Source organism: Cryptomeria japonica, chromosome 6 (genome assembly GCF_030272615.1).
Source record: "Cryptomeria japonica chromosome 6, Sugi_1.0, whole genome shotgun sequence".
Lineage (NCBI taxonomy): Eukaryota > Viridiplantae > Streptophyta > Pinopsida > Cupressales > Cupressaceae > Cryptomeria > Cryptomeria japonica.
This window is the reverse complement of record NC_081410.1, coordinates 177,847,656-177,874,930: the sequence shown is the minus strand read 5'-3', so window position 1 is coordinate 177,874,930 and position 27,275 is coordinate 177,847,656. Positions and strand designations below refer to the sequence as shown.

The 27,275-nt window shown below is 35.6% G+C and overlaps 1 long non-coding RNA gene across 2 annotated transcripts; it reads left to right on the top strand.

The window, feature by feature from the left end:
- LOC131856168 (uncharacterized) lies at nucleotides 1-25,466 on the top strand. Of its 2 annotated transcripts, none has more exons than XR_009358315.1 (3): nucleotides 1-527; nucleotides 636-771; nucleotides 24,939-25,466. It is a non-coding gene; the product is annotated as an uncharacterized LOC131856168 (long non-coding RNA). The 2 variants fall into 2 exon arrangements; XR_009358316.1 differs by lacking the exon at nucleotides 24,939-25,466 and adding an exon at nucleotides 22,017-22,426.
- Nucleotides 25,467-27,275: the final 1,809 nt, after the last annotated feature.

The window sequence follows — 27,275 nt, the reverse complement described above, 5'->3', positions numbered from 1 at the left end:
TCACCTTTTCTTCAATATTTCTCCTTCATCTTATATGCACCTGTGAAACCTGCATATATTTTACCACAAATATTGATGCCCAATTTTTTTGGCACCTACCTATTGGGGTTGCAAGCAGCTTACAGAGGCCTACTCGATTCCCAACTAGAGAGAACTCATGCCTCCCGGGATCTCTGGCAAGGACGGATTGTCAGGAAGAACAACTACACACTGATCAAGGCTTTATTGCAGAAAGTTGCAGGTGGTACGTGGCATTTACAAAGAAATACATTTTGTGTACATACAGGGAGCTCAAGAAGAGATTTTGTAATTATGGATTCTGGCAAAATTATTTGATATTCTTTGCTGAATGCCCATATCTTATTTCAAACCTCCATACGATGCCATGAGACCACATTTCAGTGAGGCATTTTGCAAAACATTCCACATCATGATCTATGTTTCCACATTTTTCGTTCATTTCTACTATTATGTAGGCGGAGAAACAATGGTTCCACTCTTACCGCGGGTATTATTGCCAACAGAGAGTAAGGATTTTCACCCTTTTGCTCTATCAAATATGGGTTTTGCTTTTATTTTGTTATGGTGATGATTCTTTCACCATGATAACTAAAATTTTTGGATTTGATTTGCAGGGGAATTTCTTGGTTGATGAAGGATAAAGTGCAACAGACAAATTACTTTGTATCTCTCACCCAAGCCTCCACTTGCAGAATTGATTTTTTTAATGGCGAAGAGATTTACACCCCTTTCAAGAACCTCCTTCCTATGGTAAAATTCTAGTTTCTAGTCTGGTGTTTTTGTGACTTTCTTTGTGATGATAATTTTTTGGGGTTTAGTCTTTCTCCATTGTGTAACGACTGTTCTTATACATCAAACCTTTCAATATATCAGCTTTAGATGATTAGAAATAAGTGTATTTCTTGAGTGGTAGCTATTTGTCATATCTTTAACATTTACTTTAATTCTATCAAGCCCCGCCCTCCACAACAATAGAGGGCCACTATAGATATCTATTTCTGGTTAAGAGCCAGAACCATACACAGAGCATTCTGTTTCTACTTGGCCTACCCAACTTAAAGACTTTCTTTTCCCTTTTCTTATGAAACAACAGACTGGTCGTTACACTGTAAGTTAAGCAATTCTTCTAAAATAGGACAACTGCATTTGCAACCACAAAATCCCAAATTAGTTGTATTATCTATGTATACCGATCATTACAGTGTAAGTTAGGTAACACCTCTGAAAATAGGACAACTAAATTTGCACCCAAAATTGCAAATTGCACTATATGGCAACTGATAGAATTAGTTACATTACCTTCCCTAATTAAAACTCTATCCTAAATTTTGATCAAATGTATAAATTCCTAAATTAAATCTTGGTTCTATGATTTGAACCGAAGCAATAAACATAACAGAGAAAATTCATCCAAAAACTGTTCAAGAACCTGAAGTATTTTCCTGGCATTGCTCGTGCCAAAGACCTTATGCACACATGCAAATTTGTGTGGTTCATCTATAGGAAAATAAGGGGCAAAAGCTTGCAGGAAGCGCAAGGAGAGCTTCATGTATGTTTGCTTTATCCCATTCCAAACAAAAATTGTCAAAATTCGACTCCCCAGAGAAAAAATTTATATATAGTAGCTGTGTAGATTGAGGGCATTGTCAATCTAGTATATGAGAATGGTTAAACTTAGATTTAGTTTTGGGTCAGGCCCTTAAGGGTAAGTCGTTTCAGAGTCGCAACTTTCGCTTAGATGGAACTCATACTATCATTACATATTTCGAAGTTGCTCAAGCTCTTCCTTTAGAAGCTACTATTGTTCAAGTTTTTGAAATCCTCAGTCTGTTGTTAAATTTTACTGTGAAAAATTATCACTACCTTTTCCATGCATGCCTGCTACATATGACAAATATGTTTGTGTCTCTCTTAGTATTCTTTTGGGACTCGTTTTATATAACGATTTTGTTGATGTTGACCCTCTTTTAATGATACTTTCCATCTTATAGTAGCCTGTTAGATAAAAGAAACAATTTAGTTTTTAGTTCTTTTATTAATACATACACTCTCTATTCGAAATGATTGGAATGGGTCGTCCTATTCATACGTTCAGAAGGGGATTTGATTTGTTGGCTGTAGATGAAGGTACCAGATCTATGTCTCTCTATGAAAAAGATAGATCAAAGATTGTAATATATAAGTTTGATGAGTCATTTCAGAAGGTGTATTGGATTGGAGTTGAGGTTAATCTGGAATCATATAAAGGCAGCAAGATTATTACATGGATGCATTTAATTCCCGGGAAAATGGAGCTTCTTCATCAAAATAGTAACGATTTCTGTATCTCAAAAAGAAAAAAGAAAAATGAAAAATGTAAAATGTAAGATGTCCTCTCCTTTAAAAAGGTTTTCCCTGCTCTACTCTAAAAATTATTCTTCTATATTTCTTCAGACTGCCTAAAACTTCACAATTAAAAAATTCTGATTAATTAGATGAAAATGATAAGACTAAAAAATATTAAAACAATACTTTGAAGGGCCGCCAAATCATTCATGAATTTAGCCACAGATGAAAAAAAAACATCTATACACGTAAAATAATGGCATAAGATAATAGCAATTTCTTTATAAATAGTAAGGTTTATCAGAACATCAGACTTTAAAACATACAAATCACACAAAAAATTAGCAGGTGATTACAAAGCGCAGTAGATAGTATCTAAAATAAAATTTGAAAAGCAGAGAAGGCAGGGGATTCTTCTTACATCAACGCTGCGACTTGGGGTTTCAGACTTTCGGCCAGATTCTCAAAACTACGAGCCAACTGAATCTCATCTAATGTTTGCTCAAAGTTTCCGCCTCCTTGTTTTGCCATTTCAATCAGGATGTTCATTGTCGGATCCCTTCCAAACATAATTGTATTAAGTATCATTCTGGGATCTGCTCTTTTCATTTGCTCCACACAACATAGGGGTCCCTTCCACGATAGTTTCCCCCAACGCTCAGGAAGATAACTACTGGTTTTTAAACGTTCACTGAATGATGTCGGGTTCCTTTAATTAATAGTGTCTCTGCAGAATCTAATGCTGATGAATAGTTAGTTCCTCTACCAGGGAAATACTAAAGAAGGCGATTGACAACACCTTCTTGCATATCCTCCATCTCTACACCTACCTTGGCGGTAGCATCAAATAGAACCACAGATACAGAATCATCAGAAATTGTTCTGAGGCGGACTTGTATAAATCTCAGAATCGCCTCATATACGCATCCAAGCCTACAACTATGGTTATTAAACATTGCCAGAGTGGGACTAATGTCTCGATCACCCATTGAACTTGATCTGTCAATGATAAATATGACATGGTGAGGTACATTCGTAGAATGATCACAACAAAAATGATGGCCACCATCCATTAAATAACCTGCAGAGCTCAAATTCTGTCCAGTGCTCTTGATAGGTGGATACCAGAGATTTTCAGTGCAATATGATTTATCAAAAGTACCCGACTCTGTTTAATGCCCCTCAGATTTACAATAGTGATTACATCGGTCAAACTCTTCCCTTTCTTCTTCTGTGCAACGGTCAACAAATCTGACATATTGCCAGTAAGTCCCATGAGTCATCTCATCTTTGGGAACATCCACATCAGGTCCATATTTCACAGTTTCATGCCTCGAACCATCATAGAGGTTGCCGGTACACCTGCCGGAGCCCGGACAAGTAACCAAATGGATATGTCCTCGCCCCTGTTTCTTGCAATACATGTTACACATTTCTGCTTCCCCTGTTTCTCCCCATTTATACTTGTGGTCTTGAATATCAATATCTTCGCCCTCTGAAATGAATCTTACATTTTTCATATTGTCATGCACTGTATCATGCAAGCCTGAGTGATCTATTGGGAGCTGACAGAAGTAACCACAAGATTGGCATCTGGTGCCGCAATAGTGCACATAATTTTCTTTTTTTTGTGTGAACATGAGGACTTTGATGATTTCTTTCGTAGGGAGGAATGGGAATACAACAGCATTTGCGCAGGCCTTTTTGCTCCGACACAAGTTCATACTCAAACGATCCCCTCTGGCCATGAAAAACCCGAGTTTGTTTGACAAGCTCAGTGAAGATTTCACATATTCCCGACATCTTGCATTCATGGGTGCAGGCATGCTCATTTCCATACAAATGCTTTGCATTTTGATCCAGATCATGGAAATGATCTTTAACTCCACGTCCTGCTACACCCATTTATCGTGCATTTGGTTGGACAATATTTCTCATTGCACTGATGCGCTTTATGGTTCGATTCAATCTCCACAACACAAGGATTAATGCAGGTTGGAAGAGAGCATTTTCTGTTGCACATATGTTGAGGGGAATTGCACTTGTGCTGGCCAGGGTGCCCTGGCCATAGAGAACATCTCTCATTACAATTTGAAGATGTCTCATATAAGTAACAACTCTGGCCACATGTATGATTTTTCCTTTTGCAATTGTGATTTCCTTCATGTCCTGCTAAATCCCCGCATAAGCTTAAGTTGTCTCCTTCTCTAGCACAATAACTGTAGTTTTCTGTACACAAATGACTCCCCATGCAAGAATGACGGTCACCATGCCCTTTCTCCATCACACATCTCCAGAAGCAAACATAACATTTGCATTAACAGAACATTTGCATCCACAAACTGATAGTCCTTGCTTTACTTTGCCAAGAGCTACATTAGCATCTAGCTGCAACCTTTGCACCTCATCATCATCCTAGAAATCTGTGGTGTTTGAACTTATCCAATTTTGAACTTGGTTATGCCTTCTCGAGGTTCTGATTCTGTACACGGTGTGAGATACAGTCCTGAATCTTTTATGTTCCATGAAGAATCCCCAACATCAACAGGAAAATCAAGAACTCCTTCCTGTGTGTTGAAATTATCCAAAACCCTTAATTCTTCATTTGTATCTATCACAGAAAGACATCCCATGTGGACCGTAGACGTAAGATTTCTCCTCAGGATATCAACCGTCACAGCCACTCGCTTGCTGTCAGTATCAGTCCAGTCTTTTGCTGCAATCTGAGCTATAATAAGCTTCAGATCCCTCATGAAGGTGAATCCACTATCATAGCAAGAATCGATTCTTTCTGCCACCGCTTCTGCTAGCTCACTCAGGCTCTCTCTATAATACTCAGATCTATTATAAGGAGCCATAGCAAAAATCTCGACCTTTCCGTCGTACATTTTTAAAATGAAATTGTTCATTTGTGCTTTCGTACGCAATGATCCTGATAGTTGCATTTATAATTATCTGAAATTTAACTTTAATTAAATCAAAATAAAGAACTATTAGATCTTCATACAATTTCGTTTCCACCGACTTTCTCAACAACAATTAAAACAAATCACACCTCCTTCATGCCACTCCCGGCAGGAACTTCGCTGCTTGCAACTCTTGTTTCATACTGGATCACCACTTCATTTCATACTGGATCACCCAATGAACTACTGATTGTACTTTTCAACAATGCACGTGCTACTTTAAGTTAGCACTCGAGGACATCTCAATTAAGATAATGTTTGGGTATTTCTAATAAGTCACATGGCTCAAAAGATTAAGACTATTCTTATCTATTGGACCAAGCTAAAGGAGATTAGCTTGGATCATGAATTTGTTTAATCAAGTTGTAATTCTCTTATTTTGTATTTCTAATAAAGGTATGAAATTCAAACATCAATTAATTGTCTTACTAGCTAGATAGTAGACTCACATTATTGTTGGAGATTTTAATCCCTAATATAGATGACTAGTAGAATGGGATGATGAAAAATTAAGGCTATGTATTTAGTTAACGATCAATAAGAAATGCAAAATCTGTTTAACAATATGTGTATAAGTAAATGAAACAGTATTTATTACAAGATTTTATAAGATAAAAAATTATTGGGAAGATCTTATGGGATAAAACGTGCCACCAAAATACATTCACAATCATAATTTAGAATCAACATGATTTAATACAAGGTACCTGACAAAATTTTACACAATCACAATTTATAGCATACCCTTCATCTACAATGACTCTAATTATCACACACCAAAAATGTCAACATGCCTTCAATGTCTAACAACTAAGTGACCTAATAAACTCAACACATTCACACAAACTATCATATATAGACGTATACAAGGAAATACCAATTGTCTATTTGCCCAACCGATTCATGTCAAGAGTCATGCAACTATTGTGTACAAGAAAATGTGAACAAAAAAGAACAAGATAAAGTAAGTTGGTGAGGACAAGGATTTTAAGTTAGATATGTAGATATGTTAGTGCTCACAATGGAAGGGTAGCATTATATTTGTGAGTGGTGATCAAATGGATCTCAATATATAGATTTTTGGCCTAGAGGATGGAGGGATAGGACTTGATGGAAAGATCAAAGGATCAAATTGTATGAGAGTCTTTAGAGAATGAGGACAGGACAAGTGGATCAGTTGGTTGGTGAGGGTGCAAGGCCAAGATTGATTAAAAAAATTAATGGTGAGAGATGGACTTTAAAAAGGTGGATTGTGGGGATCAAAGGAGAACTTTGAGATATCTTCAAAAAAGATTTCTGGATTTATGTGAATATCTCCCATGCCTCCAAGTACTCTAAGTACCCAAGTGTTATGCCATGTTTACCTATATAGGAGTTTGAGCAAATAAAGTCTAGATTACTCATTAGTAGTCGTGTCCAAATGGTTAGGGTGGCCAATGGATTTGATTGAACAAGTAATCAAAAGTGCATATTAAATAACTATTTTTATTTATTAATTTTTAAATGGAAAGGGAGTAGGTCTGGATAGACAAATGCTTATATTTATCTAAAGTTAGACGATGGAAGAAGGGGAATTTTAACGATTTAAGCTAGAAAGAGAAATTAATCAATATAGGATTTGATTAATTAAATAATATAGTATTGTTTAACTAAATTTAGGTTGAAATGGGAATTAATGAAATAAAATAATAAATTATAAAAAAATGATGAGTTATGACGTGATTTGATGTGTCTACATTTTCCCCTTTTCTGAAATGGTGTTACAATAATGGTATTTCAAAGAAAAATGAAATATACCATTTTTAGATAATTGGGGTGATCAATATCTTAGTTTATTAGGAAAATACTATGTTGATTGGAAATTAGGGTTAGGATTAAATTACGATAATAAAACCACTAAATGACCTAATTAACCAACACATTTGGAAGGAGAAGAAATCTAATAGACCTAGCCTTAAAAGACTAGGATTCTTATCAGATTTAGGTTCTTTGGGTAGGGCCTCTCTCTTTCTAAAATTGAATTAATTTGATTGTTGATGATTAGTGAAAGTTAGGTGATGATTGAAGTATTCTAATAGAAACAGTAAGCTATAGATGTCCACGGAGCCACTGACCTAGATCTAGGAAAAATAAACTACCTAGAATTTGTTCTCAAAAGTTCGACTTGATTTTCCAAGACCAAGAAGTATCAATTTGCCATGGTCCTTCGAATTTTCCACCGTCGAAAGATAAACTTGTTTGTCAATGTGAACTATGTTGATTCTCCTAAGTATAGCTTTGTACCTATTCTTGCACACACAGAGAAAGGGAAATATGTCGGGATAGGGGTTAGCCTTAGGTCAAACCTTGGTTTTGTAATTAACCATGAAATTAAATTGATAAATGTAAATGAAAGACTTTAATGAAATACTTTTCTTTTGAGGGAAAGATTGTGTAATGGTGAAAATATTATTAGGGTATCCACCAAAAGAAGGGAGAAGACCACTAATACTTTTGCTTAGGGACCATTACATTAAACAAGGGGTGAACCTAATAGATCTATCCTCAAATCAGCAAGGATATGGATGAGAATTCTTATTAGATTCACCTGGGGGCTTTGGTTGTTTATCCTCTTTTAAGTTGAATTGTGAAAATATGAAATTTAAGGTAAATGTATTTAAGTTAAACTAAAAATACATAAACAGTGAGCTACAGTCGTTAGATGGAGTCATGAACTTGGATCTAATTAATATAATAGTGTTTGGATCTGTTTCTTGAAGGAGCTCTTGAAATCTCAGGACTGCAATGCCCGTCGCTTTGGTCCTTTGCACTTTTCGACATCCAAAGGGGAAGCTATTCATCTCTATCAATAATATCGATCCTAAAAATTGTAGCTCCATACCTGTTCCTTTGCACAATAGAGAAGGTAAAATGATTAGGAATAGGGGTTTGCCTTAGGTCAAACCCCGGTTTCGGAATTAACCATGAAATAGAAATGAAATGTAACTAAATTGTTGTAATGAAAATGATTTCCTTTTGAGGGAAATATTGAATAATATTTGAAATGGTAATGATATACCTTTTAATGGAGTTTTGTTTATCTCCACAAGGAATTAGGGTTTTATGAAGTCTTCATAAACATAGAACATGAATGTCAACTCCATTGCTTGAATCTTGACTTTAATTCTGCTCCAATACTTGAAAGAAGATTGATTGTTGGCTCATTTGAATTTGAATGCTTGAGTGATTGATCAGAAGTATTTGTGAATGTCAAAATGAGGGGTAGACCTCCTTTTATACATGCTTGTTGAAAAATAACTTAATTTTCCAATATGAGCTGACACAAGATCCAGGTTCCCGCCCAAATGATGTTATTTTTAAGGGGCCCCAAAATGGGCCCTAATTGGGAGTATTAAAGCACTAGCATCGTGGTGCTGACCAATCAAGGACCAATAAATGGGGGTACAAAGTATGCATGCTCAAAAAGATGAACATATTCCATGGTGTGAGTAGAATCAGGGCTCCGATAAGGCCTTAGGACACAAACACAAAGGTGAGGGCCCAAATGAGAACAAAATTATAAGGGAGTACAATTTAGGATGCTACATTTAGCCCCCACTTTAGTGGGAGTATGAGACTAAGCATACTCTTGGTAAAGTACAAAGGTTTTCATTGAAAAATATTTCATCAAGTCATCAAAGATGCAAGATACACCAAGACCGTAGAGGGCTTTAATATCTTACTACTTCAATATCAAGATAAAAGGGACATCATAAAAGAAAGAGAGTCATGATTGCTAGCCTAGTAAGGATCACTTACTATGAGTCATGAAAAGAAAAAATACCAAAATTACAAAGCAAAGGCCTAGTTTTCAAAGTAACTTGAGTATTGAGATATGTGATAGTGTGTGCATAAAGTGAAACATTGAGTGAAGTGTATGGCCCCACATTAAAGTGATTGCATACGCCTTATAGGGAGAAAGTTCTTTAAGATAACATACATGCATCCACAAGACAAGCACATTATCACAATGAAATTCCCCCAAGAAAGAACAAATCAAAGGATAATGACCACAAAACACACAAGGGTTCTACTAACTCTAGGGTCAGTATGCTCTTATGATAAATAATGTATATATCATGAAATTTTTGGATATTGTTGCTGCTAGGATATGTTGTTGTCATAGATGTCAACATATTCCTATGTTTTGGTGTTCCCATGATTGCATGGTTGATTTGATTGGTTTATCTGTTTGATATGGTGAATCAACTAGAGATACTTAATTCAGTGTTGGTTTCATGGTGCTATGTGGTGATTTAATCGAGTTATGGATTCTAGTATGAGGATTGGTTTTAAAGTGTTCAGTGTTGCAGTGTATTGGTATTTGATCAATTGTGCTCCGTAATGATTATATCTTGAGTTGCATATTTGGGAGAGTGTTTGGCATGTTCATGTGTATCTTAAAGTCAGATGGTTTGTGATTTGGTGCTCTGCAAGTTATCTTTCTAGTCCCAATTGTTGTTGTTGAGTGTTCTTGAGTATCAATGTGTTCATCGATGAAGATTTGATTAAGTGGTGTTGGTGCAACTATTGCGAATGGTTCTAACATTCTTGTTGGTGTTTTCTAATCATGTCCTATTTGTTTTGTTGGCCTACATTGATCATTGTGCACATTATTGAGGATCTTATGGGTCGGGTGATGTTCTTCATGTTATGCGACATTTTCGATGGTTGAGCATGTTACAAATGATCTTGGCGAGATTTCTAGTGGTGTTGCATGTTCAAGGATTTGATTTGGGTCCATTCTATGTTAGCAATTGCATTGTATTGGTCTGGTAATTGATTTATGTATCGTATAATGTAATTTTGTAATTAGTTCTTAAGGGTCGAGTCAACCTTATAGTCAAGGTTGATGATTTGTATAAATGGGTGTTATATTCATGTAATTTGTGAAAAAGTGTTGTGTATGCATTATTAGAGAGTGGTGTATGTGCGAACAAGAGAATTCATCTTTCAATGTGAAGTGTTCAGCAGAGAGTGTTGCAAGGCAAACAAATGCGCTTAACCCAAACTATCATCAAGCATTTGGAGATGCTATTATTTTAGTTCATGTAAACTGGATTGTTGTTTGAATGTTATTGTAAGCTAGTGAACCTTCCTTGAGGGTTGTAGCCTTCCAAGTCATTATATTTTGAGAAGTGAGTTCTAGACAGTGTGCTTGAATGCATGTGCATTCCACATTGTAATATTTTCACATACTACTATAGAGTATCATCTTATTATGGGTAGGTTCCCGCCGTGGTTTTTTCCTGAACCAGGTTTTCCATATCAAACTCTTGGTGTTATGTGTGTTGTTGTTACTATGCTTATCTTTTTTCTTGCTGCAGTTAATCAGATTTGAAGTTGTGGGTAATTTGTTTAATTCAGTGAAAACTGATTCACCCCCCCTCTCAGTTTTCCTTCATTATTGTTGTCAACAATTGGTATCAGAGCTAGATCCTCCAGAAGAAGCTTGAACATTTAAGGAGATCCGAGATGGCAACCTATGTTTTCAAGAAAGAGAGTCCAAGATTTGATGGAAGCAACTACATTGTATGGAAAGACTGGATGGAGTTTCATTTGAAGTGTCTTGGAGATGACTATTGGAAGATTACAAATAATACCTACAATGTTCCTCAGAATGGTCCTGTTACTACAAATGAGATCAAGGATTTTGAACATAACATAAGAGCTAAAGAAGCATTGTTGAGTGCCCTGATCGATTCAAAGATGACTAATGTGATGGGACTGTAGACTGCACATGAGATCTCAGAAAATTTTGAGACCTTATATGAAGGAGATAAACGTGTCAAAGTTGCTAAACTATAGAGTTTGAAAGGAAAGTATGAGATGTTGAAGATGGGAGAAGATGAAAAAATAAAATCCTTTATGGCTAAAGTGAATGAACTTGCAATGAACATTAGATGTGCCTATGGAACTCTTGAAGAAGATGAGATTGTTGCTAAAGTGCTGAGATCCTTGCCTCCTGCTTAAAAATCTAAAGTTGTTGCTATTGATGAGATCTAGACCATGGCCATAGTGACAAGAGACATGTTGGTTGGTAAGCTTGTTGCATTTGAGTTGAGTGAATTTGGAGAATCACATGGTAAATCTAAGACTGCATTTAAAGCCTCTGTATCCAGGAAGAAGAAGTATGATCCGAGAGAAAGTTCATGTAGGGTTTCCAAATATGAAAGTGAAATGAGAGAGATGGAGAACATGAAAGAGAGTTGGATGAGATTGAAGCATTTATTGCTCGGAGATTGCCTAAGGGAGTTGGTAAGTATGATGGATAGTTACCTTTGAAATGTTTCTCTTGCAACAAGATAGGACATTTTTCTTCTAGGTGTCCTTAAAGGATGTCAATGTATGATAGGCATGATAAATTTGATAAGCTTGACAGATATGAGAAGCATGATAAGTATGATAAACCCTATAAGCCTAACCAGAAGTACACATATCAGAAGAAATTTTATTATGTTGTTGATGAAGGTGTGATAGATGAAGAGTCTAAGAATGAGAATTCTGAAGACGAATTTATATTTTATTGCTATCAAGGAAGATAATATGCTACTAGTGAATTCTACAAGCTGCATTGTTGAGTAGAAAGCTTTGGCTGCTAAGATTGAAGAGAAAGATGAATGGGTTATTGACAACGCTTGTTCACTTCATATGATAGGTGATAAAAGTAAATTTGTGAATATGGAGAGGTATGATGGTGGTATAGTAAGATTTGGAGATGATAAAGCTTGTGTAATTCGTGGTAGAGGTGCTATTTTCTTAATGGTAAGCATAATACTGACGATGTCTTATACGTTGAAGGTTTGAAGCATAATCTTTTAAGTGTTGGATAGATGGTTGATAAGGGATATGATTTGCAATTCAAGAATGGTAAATGCAAGATTCTAAATGCCTCTTGTATAGAGATTGCATCAGGAACTAAGACTAAAGGTAATATCTTTCATTTGAATGCTGGTGAGAAAAGTTGTTTGATTGCTCAAATAGATGAAATTTGTTTGTGGCATAGAAAGATGTGTCATCTTAATTTTGATTGCATGATTAAGATAAGTTCTACTCAAGTTGTTAGAGACTTTCCTAATATTGTAAAACCTTCTAATCCGGTATGTAAAGAATATCAGTTTGGAAAGCAAACATGAATTTTATTAAAGAGTAAGTTGTATACATCTAATAGATTATTAGATCTTGTGTATACTGATTTGTGTGGTCCTACAAGAGGTAGAAGCATGCATGGTGACATGTATTTTATGTTGTTGATTGTTGACTATTCTAGAATGATGTGGGTTACTTTTCTAAGGGATAAATTAGAATCACTGGAGAAATTGAAGATATTCAAAGCTAAGGTGTAGACAGAGACATGATTAAAGCTGAAATGTCTGAGATCTGACAGAGGAGGAGAATTCACATTCAGTGAGTTTGGTTCATTTTGTGAAAAGCATGGAATTAGAAGACAATTATCTGCTCCTAGAACCTCTCAACAAAATGGAGTTGTTGAAATGAAGAACAAAACTATTTTGGATGCTGCTAGGACTATACTGATTGAAGGGAATGTTTCGTAGACCTTTTGGAGAGAAGTCATTAGCATTGTTGTATACACATTCAACTAGGTGCATAGAAAAGGTGATTCTGGTAAGACTCCTTATGAGTTCTGGTTTGGTCATTTTCTTACAGTTAGATATTTCAGAATTTTTGGAAGCAAACGTTATATCAAAAGAGATGAGGATATAGGAAAGTTTGATGTAAGATGTGATGAAGGAATCTTCTTGGGTTATTCTACTAAGAGAAAGGCCTACCGATGTTATAATAAGAGGTTGCGAAAGATAATGGAAAGTGCAAATGTGAAAGTTGATGAACGTCATGGGAAGCAGACCGAAGCATGCAGATTTGAGTTTGATGATCATGATGTTATTTAAAGCAAGTGCATACTGAGATCCTAAAGTAGAATGATCTGGTAGAGACAGTTAATCCAGATATTGTTGCTGCCAGTGAAGAAGTTCAAGAACTTGAGAATGAGAGTAATCAGAAGACTCTGAGGTATGTAATATTAAATCATTTAGAAAATCAGATTATTGGTGATAAAAATAAAGGTGTGATAACTAGGAGAATGATTGTTGATGAAGAGATATGTTTGATTTTCAAGATTGAACCTAAAGATGTTGTCAAAGATTGTAAAGATGAGAATTGGATAAAAGCTATGGAAGAAGAGTTGAATCAGATTGAGAAGAACAATACATGGGAACTTGTTCCTGATGGTATGATAAAAGAATAAGTATCCGATAGATTACTGAGAGGGGGGGTGGGGTGAATTAGTAAATTGAAAAATTGATACAAACTTCCCAATCTCAAATTCAAACTCACAAAGTAAAATTTCACCATCAAGATCAATACTCATAAGAATACTCAACATCAACCAGTTAATTGTTATAACAACTTAACAGTAAACAACTCCAATCTTGTAAACACAAAAATGCTTAATCATATATCAACATACTTCATCTCTCAATGCTTCCAGTTATCATGCCTTGTCATAATAGTTAGGTAGTCAATCAAATCAACAAATGAGATCGTAATCACAAAACATTCACCACTTGACACAAATGTTTTTACGTGGAAACCCCAAATAGGTAAAAACCATGGTGAGATTAGACTCACAAGATATCTATTTGAACTCTTCTGAAGTTCACCCTGTTAGGAGCCAAGCCTTTTAAATCTCTTACAATAAGTCTTGTTAAGAACTAATCCTGTTAGGAATCACTCGGTTAAGGGATTTACAAAATGCCTTGATGAAAAGCAAATACCTTGTTAGGAGTAACCTCGGTAGAGGATTTGAGAATCCAAACTAATGGATCACCTTGTTAGAGGATTTAAGAAGTAACCAAGCTTGTTAGAGCTTACCCGGTTAGGAGATTTTACTTATGCTGCAATTGTTAGAAAACAACAGGTTTTCTTGATCTATCTGAATAGCACTACATTTGCTTGATTAGATCCTTTTAAGATTCAATCTTCCTTTACTCAAACTGCAGATCCATTCCCCGGTTAAGCAACTACACACTCAACTAATTTCAGCCAACATTTTGCCAACAACTTTACAAACAACTTTATTGACCTTAAATACAAATCAATTAGGTTGATAACACAACAAAAACCTAATTCTCTCATAGAGATTATAAACAAATCGATTTAAGTGTGACCGTTGGATTTACATAAAAATCTATACATATTCTTCTAAAACATTCCAACCACTCCATGATCACTGCTTCATCGGACTTGTAACTCATCACGTGCTATGCATTAGATGCAATCCACTTTGCTCATTCCCTAGACAATCAAACAAATGAACAAACACGTCAAAAACAATCTGAACTAATCCTCATACAATGATCACACGTGTCACCATCATTATCACTCATCATTAGATCTTAAACCAACAAACTTGATCGGTTAGGGTTTAACAAAAACAACTGGTAGGGTTTACCATTTACATTGTATATAAAAGGGTTTAACCTTATACATCGGTTTACTAGTTCAATTGACAAACTAACATACCGGCTTACAACATCTTCCTCAAAGCTCTTCCTACCGGTTACAAAACAATATCAATAACACCAACAATATCAACAATATCGTAAATACCATTACCGGTTCAATTGACATCAATGAAAAGATAACATATCATTAATGCAATCTTTATGCAAATGGAAAAAATTTCCCCCTTTGGCATTGATGGCAATACAAATATCAATGCCTCTAATTGCTGTTGTGATTGGTGATTGGTGAATAGGAATCCTGGTTTACATTACCAAGTATTCACCATGCTCTGTCCATCTTCAGCTTGTCATTGGTTTCCCTTTGCCAGTCACATAATTCTTCTCCTAATCTCATAATTCTTCCCCCCCTTTGACAACAATACCAAATTGAAAGAAAATCATGTAATATCAAAATTTCACTGTGCATCAACAACATACTGCAACTTGATGCTCCCCCTGTGGAATACATCCACTTCTTCATCAATCCATGTAACATTTTGCAAGTGATTCAAGGACTGATGCAATCAAACATCATGCTCAACTAACTTCATGAACAGGTACAACCCCCAACTGACTTCTAAGATACACAAAAGTGGTCTTAGGTAGAGGTTTGGTAAAGATATCTGCAAGCTGCTCCTTGGTAGAAACATGCTCTAAGATAACATCTTTACTTTGAACTTTTTCCCTCAAAAAGTAATACTTTAATTCAATGTGCTTGGCGCAAGTGTACAAAATAGGATTCTTAGAAATATTTATGGCACTTTTATTATCACATAAAATCTTTATAGGTTCTAAGATCTTCATCTTAAAACCTTCCAAAATGTGCCTTATCCAAACAGCCTATGTGCAATTCATATAAGTTGCAACATACTTAGCTTCAGTAGTAGATTGTGAAGTACAACTCTGCTTCTTACTACTCCATGAAACTAGCCTTCCTCCTAGAAAGAATGCTCCATCAGTAGTACTTTTTCAGTCATCAACATTTCATGCCCAATTAGCATCTGTGTATGCCTTCAAATCAAAGTTTCCTCCATATGGATACCATAATCCATAGTCAACAGTACCTTTCAGATACCTAAAATTTCTCTTGGTTGCAATCAGGTGTGTCCCCTTCGGATTCTTCTGAAATCTTGCAACTATACCAACCGCATGGGCAATATCTGGTCTGTTATGAACAACATAGTGTAATTTGCCAAGCATTGACCTATATTCCTTTTCATCAACATACTTAGATTCATCTTCCTTGGATAACTTACAACCTGTAACCATTGGTTTTCTAGCTAGTTTACAGTCACTCATGCCAAAAGTCTTCAAAACCTCTTTCACATACTTAGATTGAGTAATAAAAATACCATTCTTCATTTGTTATATCTGCAAGCCTATGAGTTTTTTTATTTCCCCTACTAAAGGCATTTCAAACTCATTCTCCATTTCATCTACAAAACCGTTGCTCATGACATCATTACCTCCAAAAATAATATCATCAACAAATACTTCACTGACCATTATTTCATCTCCTTCAGACTTGAGATAAGTATTACTATCATCATTGGTTCTTGCAAAGCCTATCTTCATCATATGTGTATGAATCCATTCATACCATGCTCTCGGTGCCTGCTTTAATCCATACAAAGCTTTATGCAATCTGCATACCATGTCTTTCTCATTTGTCAATGCATAACCATCTAGCTGCTCTATGTATACCTCTTCTTCCAATATACCATTCAAAAATGTAGACTTAAAATCCATTTGGTATACCTTGAACTTCTTATGGGCTACAAATGCAATTAAAGTTCTGACGCCTTCCAGCCTTGCTACCGGTGCAAAAGTTTCGCCATAATCTTCACCTTCTTCTTGAGCATAAACCTTGCAAAGTAATCTTGCCTTGTTGCGAACTACAACACCATCTTCATTTAACTTGCTTCTGAATACCCATTTAGTACCTATAACATTCTTGTTTACTGGTCAGGGTACCAAGGTCCAAGTGTTGTTGTTCTCAATTTGATTCAATTCCTCCTCCATAGTTTTAACCCAATAATCATCACCAAATGCCTCCTTAGCACTTCTAGGTTCAATGGTGGAGATCATGCAAGAGTTCTCTCTTATTTTCCTTCTAGTTAGTACTCCAACATCCTTATCCCCAATAATCTGCTTAGGATTGTGGTTCGGTCGCACATACCTAGGAATAACATGATCATTCTCTTCAGGTTTAGCTTCTTCACTATCATCTTCTTCTAAATTTATTTGTTCTGGTTGAACAAGTGCATCAGAATTTGCCTTACCGGTTTCTAATTTAACAGTTTTAGGTTTCAAAAGAAAAATGCAAGGATCTTCATCCTTTTTCTCTGAACTGGTTACTTCAGAGACTTCAGGACATTCATCTATGCAAACATCAACACTCTCAACAATTCTCCGTGTCCGGTTGTTGAAGCATTTTATAGGCCTTACTCTTGGTGGAATAGCCAAGAAATATGCCCTCATCACTCTTAGCTTCAAACTTGCTAATATAATCACTTCTTTTAGTAAAACACTTGCTACCAAATATCTTAAAATAGCTAACATCAGGTGATCTTCCATACCACTATTCATAAGGGGTCTTGTCCTTACCTCCTTTCATCAGAACTTAGTTCATTGTGTAGAGAGTTGTACTTACAGCTTCTCTCCAAAATGTTTTCTCTACATTTCCTTGTATCAATATTGCCCTAGCAGCTTCAACCACTGATTGGTTGTTCCTTTTTGCTATACCATTCTGCTATGGTGTCCTTGGTGCAGAAAGTTGCTGCTTGATACCAATCTCATCACAGTACTTAGTTAATTCCTCATAAGTAAATTCACCGCCTTGATCTATTCTCAGACATTTTATCTTTTTGCCACTCTCTTTTTCAGCTATTGCCCTGAATGCCTTGAACTTACCAAAACCTTCATTCTTATCTTTCAAGAATGTGACCCACATCATCCTTGAACAATCATTAGTGAAGATCATGAAATATCTATCACCTTGAATGCTTATTGTTCTTATTGGTCCACATAGATCTATATGAACCAAATATAACAAGTATTATGTTGAGAAGGACTTGCTCTTGAAAGTTGAAGAAGTCATCTTTCCTAACTGACATTCTTTACAAAGAGCATTAACTAGTTTTTCTAGCTGAGGCATACCTCTTACTGCCTTGGACTTTCTCACTTTAACAATGTTATCAAAGTTTATATGACAAAATCTCCTATGCCAAAGCCAACTATCATCTATCTTTGCAATCAAATAGTTGCTAACTTTAGGATTAAGATGAAATAGATTACCTCTGGTTTGTTTCCTAGTTGCAATCAATTCACCTTTGTTGTCAAATATTTTACACATACCATTTCTAAACTCAAGTGGGTATCCTCTATCATAAAGTTGTGCCACACTCTGAAGATTGTGCTTTAGGCCTTCAACCCAATAGACATCGTCATCACTGCTCTTCCCATTAAGAGAAATAACTCCCTTACCTTTAACCATACAGGGTGAGTCATTGCCAAATCTAACAACACTGGCATCAGATTCCTTCAAGGAAAGAAATTTTCTTCGATCATTGGTCATGTGATGTGAACAACCACTATTAATGATCCAATCATCAAAGTTATCCATCCTAGACACTAGTGCCTTTTGATCTGATATCTCTTCCTTAATAGCTACAAACACAATATCTTCACTAGCATCATCATCAGATTCTTCATCAATAATACCATTGTCAACCGCTATAAGACAATCTCTCTTGCCTTTGCACTTATACTTCTTGAATTTGTCTCTCTTGTATTCATTTTCACCATTAGGACAGTTAGCTGCTATATGACTAATCTTGTTGCATGCAAAACATTTTAAAGGTAGTTTACATCTATATTTCCCAGTACCTCTAGGCAATCATTTTACCAACAATACTTTGAGCTCCACTAAGATGTCTTCATCATCAACATCTCTGCTGGATCTAGATTCATATCCATGACAAGTATCTCTACTTTTTCTCATAGATGGGTTAGAGACAGAAGCTCTGAATGCAAATTTTGATTTATGTACACTACCATCATAGCCATTTAATTCAAAAGCAGTAAGTTTTCTAATGATAGAGTCAAGAGTTACCTTAGTTTTGTCAATGGACTTCAACTCCTGAATAGTTGCAACTCGGATAGCATAGACTGATAGTATGGTTCTCAGTACCTTACTGATCATTGTGGCATCTTCCACTTTCTCTCCCGCACTCTTTATTTCACCAACTATCTCTTTTATCCCTTGACCATACTACTGGATATTCTCACCTTCAGACATTCTCATGTCATCAAACTTTCCTCTTCGGCTCTCCTCTTTAGCAATCTTAACATGTTCATCACCGCTATAAATCTCTTCAACTTTTTTCCATACTTCATATGCAGTTTCAAGACCATGAACATCTACATATTCAACATCAAACAAGGAACTAATAATAGCCTCCAATGCTTGATGATTTTTTTGATGTTCTTTCTTATGATCATCAGTCAGAGTTCCAGTAGGTGTAACATACAGAGTTTCTACATGATCCCAATACTGACTTCCCAGACCCTTAATGTAAATCTTCATTCTATCGCTCCATATCCTATAGTTATCTTTGTTGAACTTCAGACCTTCCTTCTTCATCATGATCTACAAGATCAATTCCTTGAACGGTTAAGATTTTAGGTTAAAGAGGACATGAGATGCTCTGATACCAATTGATGGTATGATGAAAGAATAAGTATCCAGTAGATTATTGGGAGAGGGGGTGAATCAGTAAACTGAAAAACTGATACAAACTTCCAAATCTCAAATTCAAACTCACAAAGTAAACTTTCACCATCAAGATCAATACTCATAATAATAGTCAATATCAACCGGCTAACTGTTATAACAACTTCAATCTTGTAAACACAAAAATGCTTAATCATATGTCAACATACTTCATCTCTCAATGCTTCTAGTTATCATGCCTTATCAGAATAATTAAGTAGTCAATTAAATCAAACAAATAAGATTATAACCAAAAAACATTCACCACTTGACACAAATGTGTATACATGGAAAACCCAAATAGGTAAAAACCTCGGTGAGATGAGACTCACAAGATAGCTATCTGAACTCTTCTGAAGTTCGCCCTCTTAGGAGCCAAGCTTGTTAAATATTTTACAATAAGTCTTGTTAAGAACTGATCCTGTTAGGAATCACTCGGTTAAGGGATTTACAAAATGCCTTGATGAAAAGAAAATACCCTGTTAGGAGTAACCTCGGTAGAGGATTTGAGAGTCCAAACCAATGGATCACATTGTTAGAGGATTTAAGAAGTAACCAAGCTTGTTAGAGCTTACTCGGTTGGGGGATTTTACTTCTGCTGTATTTGTTAGAAAACAACAGGTTTTCTTGATCTGTTTGAATAGCACTACATTTGCTTGATCAAATCCTTTTAAGCTTCAATCTGCCTTTACTCAAACTGTAGATCCACTCTCCAGTTAGGCAACCACACACTCAACTAATTGCAACTTTGCCAACAACTTTACAAACAACTTTATTGACCTTAAATACAAATCAATTAGGTCGGTAACACAACAAAAACCTAATTCTCTCATAGAGATTACAAACAAATCGGTTCAAGTGTGACTATTGGATTTACATAGCAATCTATACACATTCTTCAAGAAAATTCCAACCGCTCCATGATCACCGCTTCATCGGACTTGTAGCTCATCACTCGCTATGTATTAGATGAAATCCACTTTACTCATTCCCTAGACAATCAAACAAACGAACAAACATGCCAAAAACAATCTGAACTAATCCTCATACAATGATCACATGTGTCGCCATCATTACCACTCATCATTAGATCTTAAACCAACAAACTTGATCGGTTAGGGTTTAACAAAAACAACTAGTAGGGTTTACCAGTTACATTGCATAGAAAAGGGTTTAACCTTATACATCGGTTTACCGGTTCAATTGACAAACTAACATACCGGTTTACAACATCTTCCTCAAATCTCTTCCTACCAGTTACAAGACAATATCAATAACAACAATAATATCAGCAATATCATAAATATCATTACTAGTTCCATTGACATCAATGACAACATAACATATCATTATTGCAATCTTTATGCAAATACAAACAGTTTTGAGACCTAAAGACAAGAATGTGATTGGTACAAAATGGGTGTTTCAGAATAAATTGAATGAAGTCGGTGAAGTGGTTAGAAACAAAGAAATATTGGTATGTAAGGGATATTCACAGATGGAAGGAATTGATTCTAAGGAGACTTTTGCTCTGGTAGCTATAATTGAGGCTATTAGATTAGTTCTTGCATGTGCTTTTTATAATAGTTTCAAGGTATATCAGATGGATGTGAAGTCAACCTTTTTGAATGATGATTTGTAAGAGGAAGTCTACATTGAGAAACCAAATGGTTTTTCATTATGAGATGAAGGAGACATGGTATGTAGATTGAAAAAAGCACAGTATGAACTTAAACAAGCTCCTAGAGCTTGGTATGTTAGATTGGATAGGTATTTTATGAAGTTGGGATTCTGTAAAGGTACTGCTGATAGTAATTTATACTTTAAGGTTGATAATGATAACATTTTGATTGTTGAAGTTTTTGTTGATGACATTAGTTTTGGAGGAGATGATGACTTGAGTATTAAATTTACTGATGATATGCAAAAAGAGTTTGAGATGTCTATGATAGGTGAGATGAAATTCTTCTAAGGATTGCAGATTAGACAAATTGATAAAGGTGTATTCATTTCTCAATCTAAGTATGTGAAGGAATTGTTGAAGAAGTTTGGGTTAGATGACTCCAAACCTGTTGGGACTCCTATGGTGACTAGATGCAATTTGTCTAAGCATGATAAAGCTTTGAAAGGTAATCAGACCTTGTATAGATCTATGGTTGGTGGAATGCTATACTTGACTCATACTAGACTAGATATTATGCATGTTGTTTGTCTCTGTGCAAGATTTCAAGATGATCCTAAAGAAAGTCGTGTTACTGCTATGAAGAGGATTTTTTAGATACTTGAAGGGGACAATTGACTATGGTTTGTGGTATCTGAATAATGATGATTTTATATTATGTGCTTATACTGATGTTGATTGGGTAGGTGATGTTGATGATCGAAAGAGCACTACCGATGGAGCATTCTTTTTGGGAAAGAAGTTAGTTTCGTGGGCAAGTAAGAAGCAAGATGTTATTTCTCTATCTACTGCAGAAGTTGAATACATTGTTGGTGCTTACAATTGTACTTAGGTAGTTTGGATGAAGCAGATGTTGAAGGACATTAGAGTTATTTATGATGAGCCTACTGTTATATATTGTGATAATTCAAGTGCTATTAATATTTCCAAGAATCTGGTACTGCACTCTAAAATAAAACATATATAAAACAAGTATCATTTATTGAGGGAGAAAGTTAGTGAGGAAGAAGTCAAATTAGAATATGTATCTACAAAGGATCAGATTGTAGATATCTTTACTAAGCCTTTTCCTACAAATACATTTGTATATCTGAGAGATAAGTTAGGGGTTTATGCCCCTCCTGATGAAAACTAGATGCATTGAGATGCATCAATCCAGTGGACTTCAAAGTCTTATCTTCTAATCTAGTTTGATGAGTGGGTGCTACTGCTTCGAGAGAGTATTTAGCGTGTGATGTTCATATTTGTGATTTTTTTCAAAGGGGTGGAGAATAATGATATGTATGATCTTTGGCATTATTGTCAAAGGGGGAGAGAAGCCTGTGAAAAACAACCTTATCTTGGAAGCTTTGTATACATGATCTCAAGGGGAGTTTGTTGGTGTTGATTTATTTCTTTGCATTGATTGTTTTTCACATCCATATATTGCCATCAATGCTAAAGGGGGAGATTCTTGGATATTGTTCCTGTTAATATATGTTGTGATAGTTCTGATACTTAATGTAAGTACAGATCCAATAGCCAACAAGATGAGAGGGGGGGGGGTTGTGAATCATACAAACTTAATCTTCCATAAAAACATCGGATTCAACCTCGGTAACATCTACTTCAGTAATATAACCAAAAATGTTAAACATGCAAAATCAAAAGCATATAAACATCATAAACCTCATAACACCAGATTTAACGTGGAAACCCAAATAGGGAAAAACCACTGTGGGATTTCGGATGCACTAAGAAATATACTCTTTTAGAGTATGCTCGGTTAAAAGCAAATCTTGTTAAAGATTAAAAACACATTGCTAGATGTGACCCGGTTAAGGGATTTCCCTCTGATCTGTTAGGATCTTCACCTTGTTAGAAGTGACCTTGTTAAAGGATTTCAAACACTCAATCATAATGTCACCTTGCTAGAGGGTTTTACAAATAAGACTGTTAAGTCCACTCGGTTAAGAGATTTTCTGTCACTTTCACAAAATAACAGTAATAAAACTCTATCTGCAACTTCACATCTAAAATGCTAAAGTGGATTCTTATTTGTTCAATACAATCTAGACATAGAACTAATCTTGTCTATCTGCTGGGCTTTTATACTCTGTTATTCAAACAGGTCTTCAAGCTTCTATGCTCGGTAATCACTATGTAGCATCTCTGTGCATACACTTGCTCGCATACATTGTTTATCAATAGTTTCCTATTTATAAACAATAGCTAACTGCTTAATCTCCTTGATCACATTTCCCATGATCAATCATAGCCATCAGATCTTCGATCTTGTCCAGGTTCAATGCATCTTTCGATCTAAAAATGTTTTACCCCACCTAGGAACTTGCATACATTTCTTGGAACTTGTGCCAGGGTATTGCAGTTCAATCTAAACTGTAGATCTTCATGCCGACTTTCCATTGCCTTAGATTCTTAACAAACTTCATGTACAGCATACCAATCATTTAATCAGTTCTAGCTCATCAACTTCCTTCATTAAATAACGCATGTAACCATTTAATGTATTCTATTATAGCTCGGTTACAACTCGGTTATAACTCGGTGAATACTAAACTTCACTTTGTAGACATTCCGCCTTCATTAACCGATAGCGATAACCTTAGGGTTTACCGACTAGGTTCCTTAGGGTTTACTGACTAGGTTCTTTGCTTGGTAACATAGTATAGTATTAACCTTACAATTTACAACATATGTATGATGTTAAAACAATCTAAACATCATGATCTCATCATTGTCTGACTCGGTAATAGTTGCCCATTAAATACCTTATTCATCCCCTTATTCATCATAATCTTTCTTGTGTCTTTTATCGACATCTTTATATTCTTCAAATCATACTTCTCAAGATATGGCAACATCATACTGAATTAGAAAATCAATTTCTTGACATCAATGACGAAATAATAATATCAAGACAGTAAACATCTTTAATCAGTTATATCCATAATCATCAACAACCTTTTCAATATCCTTATTGAAATGTCAACAATCTTTCATTGTCTATTATAATGCTATATTGCCAACATGTTGTTGTCATTGATGTCTACATATTCTTGTGTTTTGGTGTTTCGGTGATTGCAGAGAGTTGATCTGGTTGGTTTATATGTTTGATATGTTGAATCAACTAGAGATACTTAATTCAGTGTTGGTTTCATGCTGTTATGTGGTGATTTAATCGAGTTATGGATTCTTGTGTGAGGATTGGTTTTTCAGTGTTCAGTGTTGTAGTGTTCTAGTATTTGATATGTTGTGATCCAAAATGATTATATCTTGAGTTGCGGATGTGGGATAGTGTTTGGCATGTTCATGTGTATCTTCAATTCAGATGGTTTGTGATTTGGTTCTTTGCAAGTTATCTTTCTAGTCCCAATTGTTGTTGTTGAGTGTTCTTGAGTATCAACGTGTTGATCGATGAATATTTGATTAAGTGGTGCTGGTGCAACTATTGTGGATGGTTCTAACATGCTTGTTGGTGTTTCTTAATCATGTCCTATTTGTTTTGCTGGTTCGTATTGATCATTGTGTGCATTATTGAAGATCTTATGGGTTCAGTGATGTTCTTTGTGTTATACGACATTTTTCGGTGGTGTGGCATGTTGCAGATGATCTTGGCGAGATTTCTGGTGGTGTTGCATGTTTGAGGATTTGATTTGGGTCCATGCTATATCACCAATGGCATTTTATTGGTCTAGTGGTTGATTTGCGTATCGTGTGATGTAATTTTGTAATTAGGTCTTAAGGGTCGAGCCAACCTTGTAGTCAAGGTTGATGATTTGTATAAATGGGTGTTATATTCATGTATTTTGTGAAAAGGTGTTGTGTCTGCATTATCAGAGTGTTTTATGTGCGAACAAGTGAATTCATCTTTCGGTGAGAAGTATTAAGCAAAGAGTGTTGCAGGGCAGACAAATGTGCTTAATCGAAACTGTCATCAGACATTTGGAGATGCTATTCTTTTAGTTCATGTAAACCGGATTGTTGTCCAAATGTTGTTGTAAGATAGTGAACCTTCCCTGAGGGTTTTATCTTTCCAGGTCATTATATTTTGAGCAGCAAGTTCTAGGCAGTGTGCCTGAATGCATGTGCATTCTCAATTGTAATATTTTTACATACTACTACAAAGTATCATCTTATTGTGGGTAGGTTCCCACCGTGGTTTTTACCTTAACTGAGTTTTCCACATCAAAATATTGGTGTTATGTGTGTTTCTTTTATTGTTCTTATATTTGTTCTTGCTGTAGTTAATCAGATTTGAAGTTGTGTGTAATTTGTTTCATGCACTAAAAACTGATTCACCCCCCTCTCAGTTTTCCTTCATTGTTGTTACTGACAAAAATATATTTGCATTGAATTGACCTCATCTCCCAAAGGAAGTAGGACCATAATGGAAGAAGGGCACATGTGTCTTTTGAATAAACACAAAAAAGACCAAAAGAGATCTCAACGCTTTGCATCATCCTCAAGTAGACAACACTAGGGACAACAAATAAAAGAAGTGAGATACAAATAGAAGAATATCACAAACAAGCAAGAGAGGAGAGAGAGAATCAATGACATGAGTGAAGCTTAATCAAGAAAATCATTCACCTCCCAATATTGTTGAATATTGTTTTGGGAAGGTGGACATTATGCAAGAGGAGCAACTTCAAGCATGGTAGATGGAGCTACTGCAAGTTCCAAATAAGGACAAAGCTCTAATGATGAGTCACTTTAGTCTATTACTAGGAGCTAGGATTAATGCTTTTGAAAATTGTCTAGATAAATCATTGCCAACATCAACAAGCTCATAATCATCATTGGAATCATTAGCATCACTATTGTTAGCATGAACATCATTTTCATCCATTTCTTCATCAATATTAATAAAAATAGGATCTTTAACACGAATAGAACATGAACCATCATCTTTCTTAAGCATCTTTAATCTTGGAGATTTAGGTTGAACTTCCTCCCTAGGGTTAGGTGAAGGCTAGACAAATGGGATCATGTCAACAATTGGTGTCTTTGGGGGGGAAATGGGCTAAGAATAAAGTTCATGAGCCTTTGCACAACATCTCTGTCAACATTCTTTTGCACAATAATTTTTTTTAGATTTAGCCGAGGGTTGTGAAGGTTTAGGGTCAATGGACATAGACTTCTTCTCTTCCTTTAAATAAGAAGGAATGTGAGAAGATTTACTGGGTTGAAAGATAGGATATGTCAGATGCTTCCCTTTGTAAGATGTAGCAGGAAGAACCACAACATATAAAGGAGGAATAGAAGGTGTAGAAAAGAGACAACGTCCATCATGAGGAAGAGGAATAGGTCTAGGATCTCTAGGCGAACTCAAGGATAAGATCATCTCATTCTTCCACTTTTGATAAGAGACAAAGAGAGCATCACTTCAGGTTTTAAGAGACTCAAATTGTTTCAGCCAAAAGTAATCGAGATTAACATCTCCATACCTCACTGTGAGTTGGTACATACTATGATTAATTGTTATGATTCTATCATTATGAGGAAATTTGAGACATTTATGAATAGTAGAAGGGGTCTCTTTCATGGAAGAGAGCCACTGAGGATGTCCCAACTTCACACAGAATTAATTTGATGTAGGAATGATATAAAAAATGACATCTAAGCACTTAGTACCAACCTCAATGGTAAGATTAATAGAACCAATAATAGGGAAAGAGAAACCATCATACACTTTAACCACTACATCAGATTTATCACATGTTACTTGATGCAATTGTGAAGTATAAAGATATTATTTGGTTGTCACATTCACCATACATGTTGGATCAATGAGCACCCCTCGTGAGAGTTTATCTTTGATCTTCATAATGATATATAGTGGGCCATCTGGTGCATCAATAGTCTCACTAGGATAAAAGGTAATGCATAGATCCTTAGGAGGTGTAGGTTTATCAACAAGATTCACCACATTGTTGGACTCA